Source organism: Oxyura jamaicensis, chromosome 2 (assembly GCF_011077185.1).
Source record: "Oxyura jamaicensis isolate SHBP4307 breed ruddy duck chromosome 2, BPBGC_Ojam_1.0, whole genome shotgun sequence".
Classification (NCBI taxonomy): Eukaryota; Metazoa; Chordata; class Aves; order Anseriformes; family Anatidae; genus Oxyura; species Oxyura jamaicensis.
In genome coordinates this window covers 29,233,576-29,249,323 of record NC_048894.1, presented here as the reverse complement: position 1 = coordinate 29,249,323, position 15,748 = coordinate 29,233,576, and the positions used below count along the sequence as shown (strand labels likewise).

Sequence of the window (15,748 nt, the reverse complement as noted above, 5' to 3'; positions counted from 1 at the left end):
ATCCATGATCCCAACCCAGCCCTAGCCACACACCACAGGTCTCAGATCAGGTGCCCTCTATCCCCCTTCACTTCCACTCACTAAGCAACACGTGGAAGCTTTCCGTTCTAGCAGAGTACCGTACTATCTAATATGATACTGCTTTGGATTGTCCCCAGAACTATAAATTAGTATTTAGATTCAACACCTTCAAGCAGTCTTGCACCAGATCATATTTTTCTGATGTGTTCCACCACAACACAGAAGAAATCCAAATACGAGAGCAAAGAAGATATGCACACTTACTATTTCTGAGCTGACGTCCCTGTTAAAAACAGGAGCATAAGCTATTTCTTGCTTTGGCACATTCGCATTCATGTGTGCACATGGTTCAAGACATGCTTGGGAATATATAACCTAATCAGCTAGAGCACCTCTAAGAAGAGCGCTATGTCAGGCAAGTTAAACTGCAGCCAGCCTAGACAGCTCTGCTGTGAGACAGGACACATTAGCTGAGGAATAGCATCAGGCTAACATAGCTGTACTGTTTGTTCTTGGAGTTAACGTGGCTTGTAGTGACATATCAGCCACCTCAAAGCCAAACAAGGACTCTGAACTTCACTCCAAAGTGTGGGTACACCCACGTGTTTGCACAGAATTCCTGTTTGCTGACTGATGAGGGCAAAGCACTTTGGCGCAGTTAAATCCTCTGCAGAGCACCTTGGGAATCTGTCAAGCTTTTCCACAGGTGCTAGAATCTCTAGAGGGTACTGTTATAAAGTGAAAGAATCAAATCACATGACTAAGAAAAAAATTCATCTTTAAATTCAGACAGATTAGTATACATTAAATCCTAATCCACAGTGGTTTAAAGCAGAGTAATTTTTATGTACACATACCCACTTTTATGTACATGTACACTCCTTATTCAAAGGAATTTCCCACTGTTCAGAAGTACACTGGTTAGAAGTCCAGTGATAGATAAGACCATGCTCTGGCTTTGTGTTAGCTCAGATGCCACTACAAAAAAAGACAGAACAAAAAGATAAACAAGTTACTGGAATTTAAGGAAAAAGTGTGATACAGTGTTGCATAAAATGGTCACTGTATGGGAAATAAGTTTTCTATTTAAGAAATTTTTAATCAAGCATTCTTCCTTGTTCTTGACAGACCACAGGTTAGAGCCTTGAATTGTTTCTGGATTTGTTGTACTAATAGAAGTTCATGCTCTTACTCTAGGGCTTCTAGTGTCCTTCTAGAAGTGACATACCAGGTCACCATCTCACTAAAAGAAGCAGAGAAGATGCTAGACACCACATAACCCTGGCTAGAACTTGCCATAAATTGAAGTAACAGACAAATACAGCTGGGCACCTGCAATCATTTAATAAAGGTGTTGTTTCAATAGTGGAATATGCATAGCTGAACCACCAGGAGTTCCTAATCATAAGCAAAGACATGTAGTGCAAAAGGACCTAGAGCTTTCAAGCTCTTATCACAGAATCATTAAGGTTGGAAAAGACCTCCAAGATCATCTGGTCCAACCATCCTCCTACCACCAATGTCACCCACTAAACCATGTTCCTAAACACCATGTCCAACCTTTATTTAAAGGATAGTGCCTCTACCACCTCCCCAGGCAACCCATTCCAGTGCCTGACTAAATGCCTTATGATATAGGTATAATTAGCATGGTCTCATCCATTCAAAGTTGGAGTAAAATTACTGCAAAAGCAGGTGAATTATAGCAGGATGTAACAAGATAAAAAGGACAGGAGACAATCACAGGAGCATAAAACAATTGAAACAACAAAAAAACACCCAGCAACACATTGCAGAGACCTGCAAGAATTCACAGAGCTGGACATCACACATATCAAGAAAGAACATGCCAATTTAGAACAAGTTGACTCCATGCATATATTTGAGGTCCATACTAATAGTGGCCACTAAATTGTGGGTCAACTGCTAGTTAATGCATGCCTTTTTTTAGTTTACCATTTTTCAAAATTAACATTAAACAGAAAGATTCTCCCACAGGCCCAGTAGCCATCTGGTGCTATTGCTGTACTTCATGAAAGATTCATTGCCACTTCATCATAGTGGGCTATTTCAGAGACTGTAGTGATTTATGTTTTATAAGCAGAACATTCTCCTCACCTTTGATGTTTGCAAATCTGCTTCAGCACCACAGTTCAACAGAATATGTTCTTTCTGGCTTCATTCTGTGATTTCTAGCAACCTTGAAGGCCACAGCATCAGCTGAAGAGTCATCATTTTAGCAATAGCTTTAGAAAATGGACGAAGTAGTCTACCCCCTCCCCCAGGAAAAAAGTAAAAAGCAACAACATTTCAGTAAAACATTTCCAGACATTAAGAGCTGCATTGTAGCTCCAGACTCCAATTTAGCTATCCAACTCAAACAGAGCTATCTGAAGTAACACATAGCTTAGTCTGATGCTCATTCTAACAGGAAATTTTATGTTTCTGTCGTGTTATACTCTCAGGAGAGGGTGCACCCTGAAATATTTCAGCAGGTTCTACAGAGACTAAGATTAACCCAGTGGTTAAGGAGTGCATAGGCTAAATCTCTCCCTGTGAAGGTTGGGGAAAGCATCAGTAGTTCTGTAAGTGACTGAACTCCCAACTAGTCATCAGAAGCTTGGCTACAAACACCTACCCTGCTGTACTGTACCACACTGGTATGAACTGCATGTGCTGTGGTTTCTGACTTGGAGAATACACATTTATTTTTTCCTCAGGCTAGTATGAATAAGGTGAAAAGAATTCAGGTAATTCCTTTAATTAGAAAGAGACTGCTTGTGAGAGTTGGTAATAACTTAAAGAGTGGGAGTAAAATACATCCCCAACAAGTCCATATGCAACAGGCTCCAATAGGAAGTTACTGAAATTAAGGAGGAAGTGAGTGAATATTCATAAGTTCTCATCAAAACTAAGATCACATTTAGAGGTTCCTTTTCTTATCTATAAGTAAGTTATCGGCCCACACAAGACTTTAGTCTTCAGCTCTGCATGTTATCTCAATCATGGTTATTCATACATGATACCAAGGTACTTTTTTGTCTTAAAATTGTCTTTACATAAAGAAAATCCCAAGGCAATTTACCCTGGGAGTCAAGAACAGATTATATGACAAACCTGAATGTGCTACTTGATCTCATGGAAGCATGCAGAAGGGAAATGGGTACATTGTCTTGGGTGGCCCTAGGGAGGCTGCAGCAAGAGATGTAAGAGGCAACAATGAGGACTTCTGATATGAAATCAGTGACAGCAGTTTTTAAGAAAACGTGGATTTATTCATGAAGTGGCTGGGAGACATGGTGGCAACAGAAGCAGAAGAGACCTTTATTGTCGAGGATTGCTCTTAGGCCTTTCAGGCAGACTGAGATCAAACTGAACACATTTGGTCCTATGGACTCATGTGACAAATGAGGGTGCTGAGATTGCAATCCAGTGCCATTCAGGCCATCCTCCATGTCCTTTAAAATGTCAAGGTAGTTGCAAGAGTGCTCTAATAGCTATAAAAGGCAAAAAATGTCATTCTTCTTCAAGAAGGGCAAGAAGGATGTTCTTAGGAAACCACTGATTTAATCACAGTCCCTGAAAAAAAAACAGGGAGCAAGTCTTCAAAGTAATTTTCAAGCATATTAAAGATAAGGTGGTCATGGGGAACAAGCTGCAGTTATCAACAGGAACTAGTACTTGACTGATCCAATCTCCTTCTCTGAAGAGAACAGTAACTCCAAAGAAAAGAAGAGCAGAGGATATCATTTACCTTGACTCTAGCAAAGCTTTCAGTCTCCCAGAGTATCCAGATTAGCCAAATTAAAGGGGTATAGACTGGATGGGTAGCATATAAAGGAAGCGGTGGCATATAAAGGAAGCAGAGAATTTGCTGGACCATTACACTCAAAAGTCAGTTACCCAAACCCCTTGGCAGCCAGTTGCAAGTAGGGCTGATACTTGGGCCAAGTACATGTTATGAGGAGAGGCTGAGAACTGTGTCTACTTAACCTGAAGATAAGGCTGAGTGGGGACTGTAGTTGTCCGCTGCTGTAATGGTTGGTTACAGAGAACATATTAGAGGTAAGCAGTTGGACAATGAGAGTTGAAAGATACAAGGTTCAGCAAGGGCAATTCAGATTAAGGGGGAGCAGTGGTGGGGTATTGGTCAAAATAAGAACAGTCAAAACACTAAACCAGACTGTCCATGAAGGCTGTAGAATCTCAGTCCTTGGAGGTAACCAAAGCTTGACTGAACAAGGCTCTGAACAGCCAGGCCCAATATTAGAGCTGGCCTTGTTTTGAGCAGGGAGTTAGACCAAACATCCTGCAACAATTTGTTTCTATGATCTTGAAAGTCAAGACTCAGGCTGTTCTTGTCCAGGGAAGATGATATTCAAATACAACCACATGTAAGGTATCTTTTACCTAAAGTCAGAAAGAAGTAACTTGCAGTAAGATTTTAAGAGGCACCCATTTTCCCCTACTTTCAATTTGTTTTTATGATGGAAAATTCCAATCTCTTGAAGATTCTGAGCAGAACCTACAAACAGGCACAAGAGATTATACGCTGCCAAGTTTAAAAAGTAAACTACGCACACTGCAGAACATCTTGAACTTTTAGCTTTCCTGCATTACAGGTGTCTGGATGGACAGGCTCTAGCTGCTCTGTTGAGTCAGCTTTGCAGGAAATACTTACTCACCTAGGCAAACAATAATAGGCAACACAAGAGCCCTCTTTCCCCACCTTTTCAATAAGATTACCTCAAGATGGTCTCAGAACCTTTTACGTGCAAGCCAGTCAAATGAATCCTCAACTGAGAAGATTAGTGGAGAAGGATAGAGTTGTTCTTCTTTCAAACAATTCTTTCCTGCTTAGGACAAATAAAAGACCACAGAGGTCTCTTTACCTATACCAATCTTTCACAACAGGACTACTACCATTTGCTGTGACATAAGGCAGGTGTTATTTATTTTAAATTGCTGATAAATCATTTCCCAGGGGACAGATGGAACCATTGCACTTCTATGAATTTTCACTGCCTACTAGCACCTCTTTCCAAAGCTAGCTCTATACTAATGCTACTGATCCATGTAAGAATTTGTCCTCTACTTTCTTCCAGTACATCCTCTGAAGTTGTCTTACCCACTCCAATTTCTAAGGGACCGCAAATAAAGAAACTTCAGTATGATTTTCCAATGCATTTAAAAGATTATGCTTAAAAAAAAAATGTAGTACAAGAAAAATAAAACAGTTTGCCCATTAGAGTGTGTCTAATTGTCTAATTTAGATGACAACTCTAAGAAACCACAGAAACTAGAGGTGTAGTTTTTTTTGTTATCACTACCAGTCAACTACAGCTGCTTCACTTTTCTGAAGGATGCTGGCCTTACATGAGTCTACATAATACACCAACATCTGGCCACCATTTTCTTAATTTCCCTCCTACTTTCCATCATCCTGGGTGGTGAGGCACTGGAACAGGTTGCCCAGGGAAGCTGTGCATGCCCCATCCCTGGAGGTGTTCAAGACCAAGCTGGACAAGACTCTGGGCAACCTGATCTAGTGGGTGGCATCGCTGCCCCTTGCACGGGGTTGGAACCAGATCATCTTTAAGGTCCCTTCCAATCTGAGCCATTTCATGATCCTGTATTCTTCTCCTTCCTATTTATCTCATTTAGATTACAAGGCTGAGCATAGACATTTTGTTCCATGTTTGTACAGCCCTTTGTATAAACACTATGCTTACAACCCAGGACATTACAGCACCTATTAGGCCAGTTGGAATGCAAATTTCACAGCCACAGCATGCTGTTTCCACTACAAGTTCTAACATACTTTCTTCAGTGCTTCAGTTGTTCTACTTTCTTTTATGGTAAGAGTAATCCAACTGCTGTCTCAATAAGTAAATAAATAAAGAGCTGGCTTGGAAAAACTAAGCAATTGAGTCAGTGGCCAACAGGGACAAGAGATTTCAGAATCAAAATCCTTGCAAGGAAAGCTAGCCTTAGCTTTCACTAACCTGAGGGTCCTTTGGCTTAGCTGTCACCATCAGTGTCAACTATGGCTGCTCATTAGTGTTCCCAGTATTCAACAAGTTTGGTTAATAGCCTAAAGCACCATGTGTGATAGGCAGCAATAACATCACAAGGTGATAGCCCACAGGATTTAACGGGATTCCTTATTTCTGCTCATACTGTAGCATGCCACAGACACTTTGCACTGATGGAAAGGAAGAAGACTGACTCTCACGTAAACTAAGGAGGACCAGATCCTTACTGCTGAGGGAACAAGAATCTGAGTCATGACCCACTAAAATCAGTGGAACATCTCACATCCTTTTCTATCCACTTCCCCAGTCTCCCTTAAATTCAAGGCTTGATCCAAACATATGCATTTAAGAGATAAGTTTTACTTTGGGCTGCACATATTGAGTCAGGCACAGAACATAAGTTCTGGCTTCTTCAGTTTATTCTTTGTTTCCCCTAACAAGAGAAAGATGACAATCAGTATAATAGCTTTTATTGCTTAGCTCTGTGTAGGTATTTCAGACACCTAGCTCATTTTTATAAGTGATACTTTGAACACACATACAATGTGTTCATAATAGGACCAAGTGTGTTGCAAGAAAGAATCTCCCAGTGCAATAGAATTAAGCTTTACTTTTAAAGGGTCATAACTAAATTAAGACTTTTCACAAGGAGATAACTATGGCTTTTAATATAAATATGTTCTTACTAGAACATTCAATTACTGTTACTGTAGTAACAGTAGTACATGTTCCTCATCACAGCTAAGAAAAAAAAAAAAAGATGCTGACTTTCAGGCAAGTGTTGGAGCAAAGCACTCAGATCACATCCAAGAAGTGGTCATATTAGTTGAGGTGGCAGCAGACAGTGTGACTGATATTTCAGTAACTCACTTCGGTTTCATTAGGCAAGGAATGCTGATGCATATAATCTGGCTGTCAGGTTTAGCCAGCTAAGCTGCTACAGCATCATTTCCTTAACTAAATCTGGACATGCAAACAGTGCTGGACACTATTAGTAGTCATTTGCATCAGGCAGAGCAGGTAGGAGTCCAAGACATCAGTCCAGAGCCTATTGGATTGGAGATGTACAGAAAAGAACCACCTCAGAACACATTTAAAGTTAAGCAAAGAGACAATATGCTTATTTTCCTGGAGGAAACTAAAGTTAACTACTTTAAGCATACTGACCGAGGAACAGTATTGAGCCCACAGCTTTCCTGAAGTCCAGCTGCACTACCTAGTTTCATTCAGACTTCCTTCTGGCCCCACTTGCCCTTGAAATACGCAGTACTTAGCCTCTCTATATGTATAATTATAGCTGCCCCAGACAGCCGTTTGATGTTGAAGGACTTGGCCTGCACTGTGCCCTGGCATGTGTGTAAGGGAGAGGTGGCCATCCTCTTCTGCCAAGTGTGTCACAGCCATCCCAAGAGCATTCCAGTGGTCAACAAAGGAGGCTTGGACACAAGCCTTAAGTCTACTGCATACAGCCAGAGAGGCAAGCAGCCACAATGGAGCAGGCAACGCAAGACAGTGACAGCTCAGAGTACTAAGTCTCTATAGGTATCATGGCACATGACATGTTAAGGATGTTGGAAAGGAAAGAGCTCACTTCTTAAGCAGTGACAGACAGACTTCTCCATATACACAACATGCTGTAGCTATGCTAACAGATGCACCACTGGTCCCATACACCTACACAAACTGAAGAAGGAAAGATTTCCAAATTAGATTTATTTTGAGCAGAAGTGACAATCTTTCCTTTGAAATTAATCTTTTATAACTGTTTATTACTATTAGTTTATATGATCAAATTCAGATCAGGCATGGTGAGAAAGACCCAGTCAGATTACAGACATACCCAAGGATAGACTAGTTAAACTGGAAGTTTCTTCCTTATCTGCAACCTGCAGATATGAGCAAAAGCATTTGTTGTGGTATAATGCTCTAACTTCACTTACCTCACCAGTATAATTATACCAGCGTAAACACTTATTCTGTTGTGATCAAGTCTACAACACTGGTACATGTAACAGCAATGCCAAGATGTCATCCTGCATCCGTGTTTTGACGGGCAGAGTTTCAAAGACGGAAGCAATAATCTTGGCACAGAAGAAACAGAGAAGTACATCCTTGTTCAATCAACCTTTTTAATATTCCCCACCAAGGAATGATGGCTGTAGAATAGATTACAAAAAGGACAAGGGTATAAAATACTAAGAGATTGAACGTAACTAAGACTAACATCTGGGGACAGCAAGCAGGAAAGTCTCCCACGAGAAGGAAGGAGGGAAATATCCCCAAAGGCAATACTGATCCCTTATATTTGATCTTATCCCCACATCATAATCTACACATTGTTTTTTTGGCAAGATGACAGGTAGGAGAACAAGCTGACTTCTCTATCAGTGGGATGGTTTGGCATGGTACAAGAAGCACGTATCTTTACAACTACAAAGTCAGAAAGCCTAGCAGAACCACCCTGTTTACTTAATGAAGTGACGTAAACTACAACCACGCAAGCGTGGCCTTCGTTCTTTCTTCCAGCTATCCCTGCTTTTCCTCAAGGTCCTCCCACTAATCTGAAGTCTAGACTAGCAGTCTCTAAACCCTAAAGAGGATACTGTATCATTTTAGTGTCCAAGTGTGGGCTGGGTACCCACCAAGAATTCATGATAAATCCAAGTGTAATAGTTGGCAACAGCAATGTTCCTAGAAATTCCATTTAGATCAGTCTGTGTTCCACTACTATTAATAGGTTTTGCTTTAGGAATATTAGTGCTTTGAAAAAGTAGCAGTGCTTCACAGGATATATATGAACATCTTTCTATGAAAGAATTACTAAACTATGTGTTATGCTATCATAAGTTCAATACTTTATAGTGATGTGCATAGAGATGGTGAAACATCCTATTGATGTGTTTAAGACATTACACGTGAGTAGCAAGATCATGGCATCTATTAATCAATTTATTGAAAATAAATTGACTTACAAAGTGTCACAGAAAAACAATTACCTAATACAACAGCAGACTGCGTAGAACATAGCTCAACTAATCTGTAAGATATTTGTCTGTATATTATAAGATGGGCAATTAGGATAAAATATAATAAAAACTTGTATGATTCTCTTTAAGTCTCAGCAGGCTTGTTTTCAGTCATATCAAGATTTTCCTTGGTCATTTCACTACACCCCCACCCCAGGAAAAAAAAAAAAGTAAAATTGGAAAGATTTAAAGCCAGATCACATCCCCCAGCTAAGATTTTTCGCATTAGATAGAGCATGACATTCTGCTGTATTATCTATTTTTGCCTGAACAGATATACGAAGAGACTGGACAAGAGTTGAGGGGAAGCATGCAGCAAGTACAAGTTGTGATTGGTTTTGTTTATAACAAAGAATGAATAAATGGTTACTTTTTTTTTTTTTTTTTACAGCTTTCCGGTTTGATGCAAGCATGGCAAAAGGAAAGATGAGACACCTCCCAGCACCATGGCATGCAAGGAAACAAGTCCCACATCAAAGGTTCTTGCTGATGGGAGAAAAGATGCTGTGTGCTATAAGCAGTTCTCCTGGACTGGCAGCACCACCAGAGAAGTCGGGTAACATGCAGCATCCATCAGGGACAGCCCAAGCTCCCAAAGCTGTCACAACACAGTGTTAATTTATAAGGGAGTAAAGAAGAGGCTGAAACTTCCTTAAGTGCGCACACACCCCTTTAAGCCCTAATAAATCCATATGCAGGAAGTGAGACAATGGTTTACCATGAAAGAGGGAGCTACCCGCATAAGCTCCAGTTTAGATAGTCACCAGAGCTGTAGAGGTCTGAGCGATGAGTCACGGTTCCCATGGGTTAGAGGTGACCAACAAGACAACAGGTGCCAGAGCACCTCCTCATGCCATGGGAGGGCATCCAAACAGTTCAAGTAGATTCACTTGCAGTAAGTGGCACCCTTACAGCCACTTATTTGTGCACAAACATATCCCAGCCCAGCAGGCACCCACTGAAACCCCCTTGCCCAGCAGGGGGCCCAGCCAGCAGGAGAGTGGAGGAAAGGGCAAGGCTGTTATGCTGAGGCAAACCAATTGCATCCTCCTCCCTGATGTTATTAAGTAACCTAATTGCTAATCTAAGGGCATGACAATAGCCAACCCAGCCCTTATTGAGTCTTTATAAACTTTATTTATATCCCAACAGAAACTACAGCTCACGTTCTCCTGAAAATGAAAACACAAACCATTTGAGTCAAGCTAATAATGTCGTTTCAAACATTCAATTCACACACATAATGAAACTGGAAGTAAGAGTGACATACGCCTACGTCATCATGAGCTCTCCTACACACCCCAATTCCCTAGGTGAAAACTGAGTTGACCTATATGACATGAGGAGCTGCAGTGGACAACATCACTCTAGAAGCAACTGTTTCTTGTCCTCAGGCACCATGAGGCCCCAGGGTTCCATCTGCCAGCCTTCAGGAGAATCAAGTTTTCCCATCCTTCTGTCCTTGCAAGTTGATTGGGGTGGGAGAAAGAAGGGAGCATGTAACCCCAGATGTTTTCCAACTCAGAGTCACCATTTATAATAGACTTCACACTTCCTGGTACCCCAGAAATTCAGGCATAATATACTAATGTCTAATGACACTGGAGGGTGAAAACCCTTGATACATTCTTCACTGTCCAGGAAGCTAAGGTTTAAAACAAGTTTATAACATTAAAGCCTACAAAAGTCAACATGGAAGCCACGGGCTGCAACAGGACCTACTGGTTAAATGCAGATCATCTTAGTTCTTCCAAAGGAAATGTCTTGGCATCCACTGATTATTCAAAATAAAACCTCAAGCAAGCAGGGTCCTATCTGTGTCACCATTTGAACACTTCCTAAATAGAGAACTACTTCCAAACATCTATAGATCAAAGCCTGCACAGAGCAGGTCCCTAGCCTTGCCTACCCAGGCTGGGCAGAAGTGTTACACAGATATCTGCCCTGTCCCCAGCTTGCTGCAGCCCCTCACAGTCACTATGCTCAGAATAATACTGCCGAGGGCAGAGTACATGGTCAGGTCTCTCCCACCACTCCCTCCTAAGACAGGACTGCTCTGCAGGAGCAGAGGACTTTGAACTACATGGCCACCTCATCAAGGTACAGCTCTGTGGGACTGTGCACTGTGGCTGGACACCAGGTACAATGACTTGGGACTGTTCAGGACACCTCAGGCCTTACTGGGGGAGAAGAGGAAGGCAGGAGAGCCTGCTGGCCCTGGCATCACTGCGATGCTCTGGGACAGAGCTGCACCTCCAGCCCCCAGACCCGGGGTGGGGGGGGGGGCTTCCTGATGGGCCCATTGTCACTGTTCCACACTTCTTTTTCTTTGGAGGAAAGCACATGCCTGTCTATAACAGAGAGCATCCCCAAGCACCTAGCAGCCTGAGAGTCACCAGCAAAAATATCTAAATAGGAGAAGGAAACATGCTGCTTTTTCCACATGCAGCTCAGTAAGAGATTATTCCACAGAACTGTCACAAACTGAATCTGATCACTGGGATGCACAGAAAGCAAAGCATCCACAGCTGTCAGTGGCAGTGATCACCACCACCCCCGCCACCAGGGCTTCGAGGACAGCAGCAGTCTTCTCTCCCCATTATTCAATAGAGGACATCAAAGGCACTCAGATCTCTTTCCCCAGGAGAGGTTTTACCAGAAGCATGACACACTGCCAAGCCCTCAGAGGTCAGACATGGCCCCTGGCTGGTCAGACAGAAGAGGGTGATGTGGATGACATTTCTCCTCAGGCCCAGAGACAGCAACACTGACAGCTCCTACCTCTGGAGATAGGGGCTAGCTCTAAGTGTCGATAATGATTGTCTAAAGAAATGCAGCAAATGGCTTTCCGAGTGCAGTAGCAAATTAGTTAACTTCCTGGTCAAAGTGTTAGTTAAGATACCCAGGTTTTACATTCCTTACCAAAGCTTAGTAAGGTTATTGAAATCCCCCCAGTGTTTTCTCCATTTTTAAGTGTGAGAAAGACTAAGAATATTCAGACTATTGGAATACAGGAGGATTCAAAGAAAGCTTCAGGAATCACTGTACAGGGCACTAATGTAAAGCAACTAGAGCCCAAGACCACAGCTTCAGGGACAGGGGTGGAGAAATGCAGCTACTGGATCCCCATTTGCCTTAAGCTGTTATTGGCACTGTAAGATTGTTTGATTGCATGGAGACCAGACTTTTTTTGTTTTACTATTCCTAATACTGAGCTAGGAAGCCAGTTTCCCAGAGCCCAAGCCAGTCCTGAGCTACCAGAGTTTGTCAAAAGGAGATTCAAGGCCCTAGCACACAGCCCTTAGCTGCACAATAAGAGCAACCCAACAGCAGCACAGACTAAGCACACAATACAAAGAGCTCTCCTGAGCCTGGTGCATCAGCCCTGGTTCAGGGGTACTGCAGGAGCTGCACTGCTGAAAGCCACTGAGCTGAACAGGCTGATAGAAGACATACCTCTGTAGTTCACCTTGTGCAAGAAACATGTGTGCACCACCCTATGTATTATCATTATTCACAAACAAAACTAGGAGTCACATGTTTATCAATATTAGTTTATTAGAGGGCAGTCGTTACAACCTAGTAAACAGATAAAAAGTTCCTACGATTAATTTGACTCATCACTTACCAACTAGTGCTTATAATCATGTTCAATAGTTTTTTTTCTTTTTGAGAACAGCTTCTAAACATGGTTGCTTTCTAGCAGATCGCACTTTTAAAGTCCTTGTTCACACGTCTCTATATTTTGATTCATAATAACCACAACATATTCAAGAAATATAACAATAGCCCAGTGACCAACGTTATTATGCATATTACAAGTGAGGTGAGCGGTCACCAAATTTCTATCACAGAAACAAGAAAACTTGTGATGTCTCTACCTAAGATACCCAGCAAGTCCAGCACTACTAAGTGGCTGTACTATGTTATGTTTTATTAATTCACTGCCACAGGCCTGAGAAATAATAGGTAAATACATCCTATATGTATCTGCTGCAACAGAAGAAATGAAGCAAGCTGCTAGGCACAACATGACTTTTCAGCAAGTCTCAGTTCCAGCCTAGATGTCCTTATAACCAGTGTCTAACCCACGCAACACATAAAGTCAACAGGTTGTTTAGGGAAGTAGATGATATCTTCTTTAGGTTATACATACAGTTACTGTCTCACCACAGATAACTGATATGAAGTCATAGCAGCTGGTTTCATATCACAGAAGAAACCTTCAGGAGGTATACACTTACTTTGTTTTCACAGGAGAGTATGGTGATTTAGGGAATGCAGATCACTCAGTAATTCAACACACTACCTTTCTTCTTAAGAAGTAAATACCTCAAGAAACTAAAGTTTAACATTTTTCCCAGGACTACAGAAGTACACAATATACCTGACCAACTCATTCACAAAAACACCAAAACCCACAGAGCAATACCCCTAGGTCTCTGCTTTCTAGGTCACTTCCTTCCTCTAGTACTCCTCCCAGCACTTTAGTTTGGTTTCCTAAGGAAATCAGCAACATGTAATGTCAGAGCATTGTCCATAATGACTTTCAATTCCTTCAGCCAAAGCTTAGCCATACAAGATATTTAAGAAAGCTTTAGGTCCTTACCATTTTTTCCCAATATGAGGACAGAAAAGACCTCTTCTCATACCCTCTCATGAGTTAAGGATATCTTACAATAAATACTGTCAATTCCTCACTCTCATTAGACAGAAGGAGAACTGGAGGCCACCAGCCTATTTACAACTCCTCTGCTCACATTGCTTCTTATTCACACCTTGTTTCTCTTCTTGGATCACCCCTAAATAGCACCTAGGGAACTTTCTTTCAACAACCCCCTTTCATACTCAGGTAGTACAGATTGCTCATAGCCTTTTGATAGTCACTCAATGAGATTGCAACCCCCAGCACCTGTAGAAGTAGGCACAGGTGTAGGTAGACTCAATTGCAGTAACGGCTAGTAGGTGGGGATTTACTTGCATTAAAAAAAAAAAATCAAAAAGTTTATTATCTAAAAGCTTTTATAGCTGGCAGGTTTGTTGCACAATTCTACAGCCTTATCTTATACCACTGAATGCAATGAAAATGCTACTTTTACATACAAAAGTGGCTTGACTCAGCCATAAAACACCATAGGAAGAAGTAATTTGGTTTTCTGATTTTTCTAGTGAGAATTTCCAGACTATGAAATGTAGTGTGCACTGCAAATAAAAGCTGCCACTTCACTTTTTCTTAAAATTTACTATTTAATATATCAGTCCTTATATTTTCTTTCTACAAACAGTATGATGATTTTACAGCACCCAGAAGCACCATGGACAATTTGCTAAGAAGGACCACAGAGGGCTCCTAGCTGCTGTAGATTGACACAGATTTCAGATGGCAGACACCTGCATTTTCTAACAAGGTAGCTGGCACGTTTTAGTGGCTATCATTTACGATATAAATATAGACGTGTCAAAGGCAAGTGTCTATATTTGAGTTAATCAGTGTATGCCTTCTGTAGAGCACATAGAGGCATAAGGGAATTTATCTGACCTGTCTTTAATCCCACTCCTGAACTAGGATAAAACATGCACTAGACAAACACCTTTCTTTCTATAGGCAATGAAAATATCTAAAGATGGCTAAATCAGATGTAAATAGCTAATTTTTAGAGGCTTAATGTTAGATAAAATAAATCGTGATTGTTGTGTCTGTGTTACACTGAAAATTCCCAGCATTCTTTCTGGGAGAGCATTTGGTTTGTAGAAAGCTTTCCTTAGGGAGGTAAATAAGAAGCTAAGTGGAGTGGAAAGGTACCCTAAGCTTGACTCAGTGTTTGAAAAAATTATGGATTTTCCAAAAGAAAATATATAACTATGGCCTTCCCACTGAAAGTGGAAGTAGGTATTTGAAAGGGATGGAGGGGGGAGGGGGGAAGAAAAAAAAAAATATATATATATATATGGTGGGAGGGGGGATTTGGGTTTTGTGTGCTGTTCAAAACAGGCTGGGTAAAGTAAGAGTGAAGAGCATGTCTTGTCTCCAGAGCAGATCAGCCTTCCTTGGTAAAGGATGTGCAAGAGCTGCTTTGCTCAGGCACGTATGCACAGCTACAATGAAAGCAAAGGGAGGATAAAATATTGCAGATTCTGTCAGATTATACGCACCCTGTACAGAGGCTTAAGTGAATGCACGAGGAAAAAGTGATATAGGTCAGATTAAAGCATTCATTAATACAGGATCCCTGTGTTACTGCTACCTTTAAGAAAAAAAAAAAGCTTTTCTATGTAAAAAGTGCACAAGCAAGCTCTACCTTAGTGACCCTCACTATAATCTCAGGGTTATAGATGGAGTAAGCAAAAAACAAGGCTTGCACCAGAGCTTTTTCCAAACATTTTATTTATTAAAAATAAATAAATAAATAAATAAAGCACACACACACACACACAAAAAAAAAAAAAAAAAAGGGCTTTTCCACAAGACAGAGGAAGCACTGCATTTGATTAGCTTTACACATCATCACTGTTTAGAAAATGTACTTAGATAATCGTGGGACTTGAAATTATATTAGCATTATATTAAAGCGACAAAGGAAGACACGTCCATGGTTCTGTTCTCTGTGTATGCCCAGTCAGTCTTGCAGCTGTTACTTCATATGAATTGCTGTGCTGACTCAAATG

At 41.1% G+C, this 15,748-nt stretch overlaps 1 long non-coding RNA gene across 1 annotated transcript in view; it reads right to left on the bottom strand.

Moving 5' to 3' along the window:
* Positions 1-14,309, bottom strand: part of LOC118161367 — a 299,787-nt gene extending 285,478 nt beyond the window's left edge. The window contains exon 1 of the long non-coding RNA XR_004747975.1: positions 13,692-14,309. This is a non-coding gene — a long non-coding RNA (uncharacterized LOC118161367). The remainder of the gene's footprint in view (positions 1-13,691) is intronic.
* Between the last annotated feature and the right edge of the window lie 1,439 nt (positions 14,310-15,748).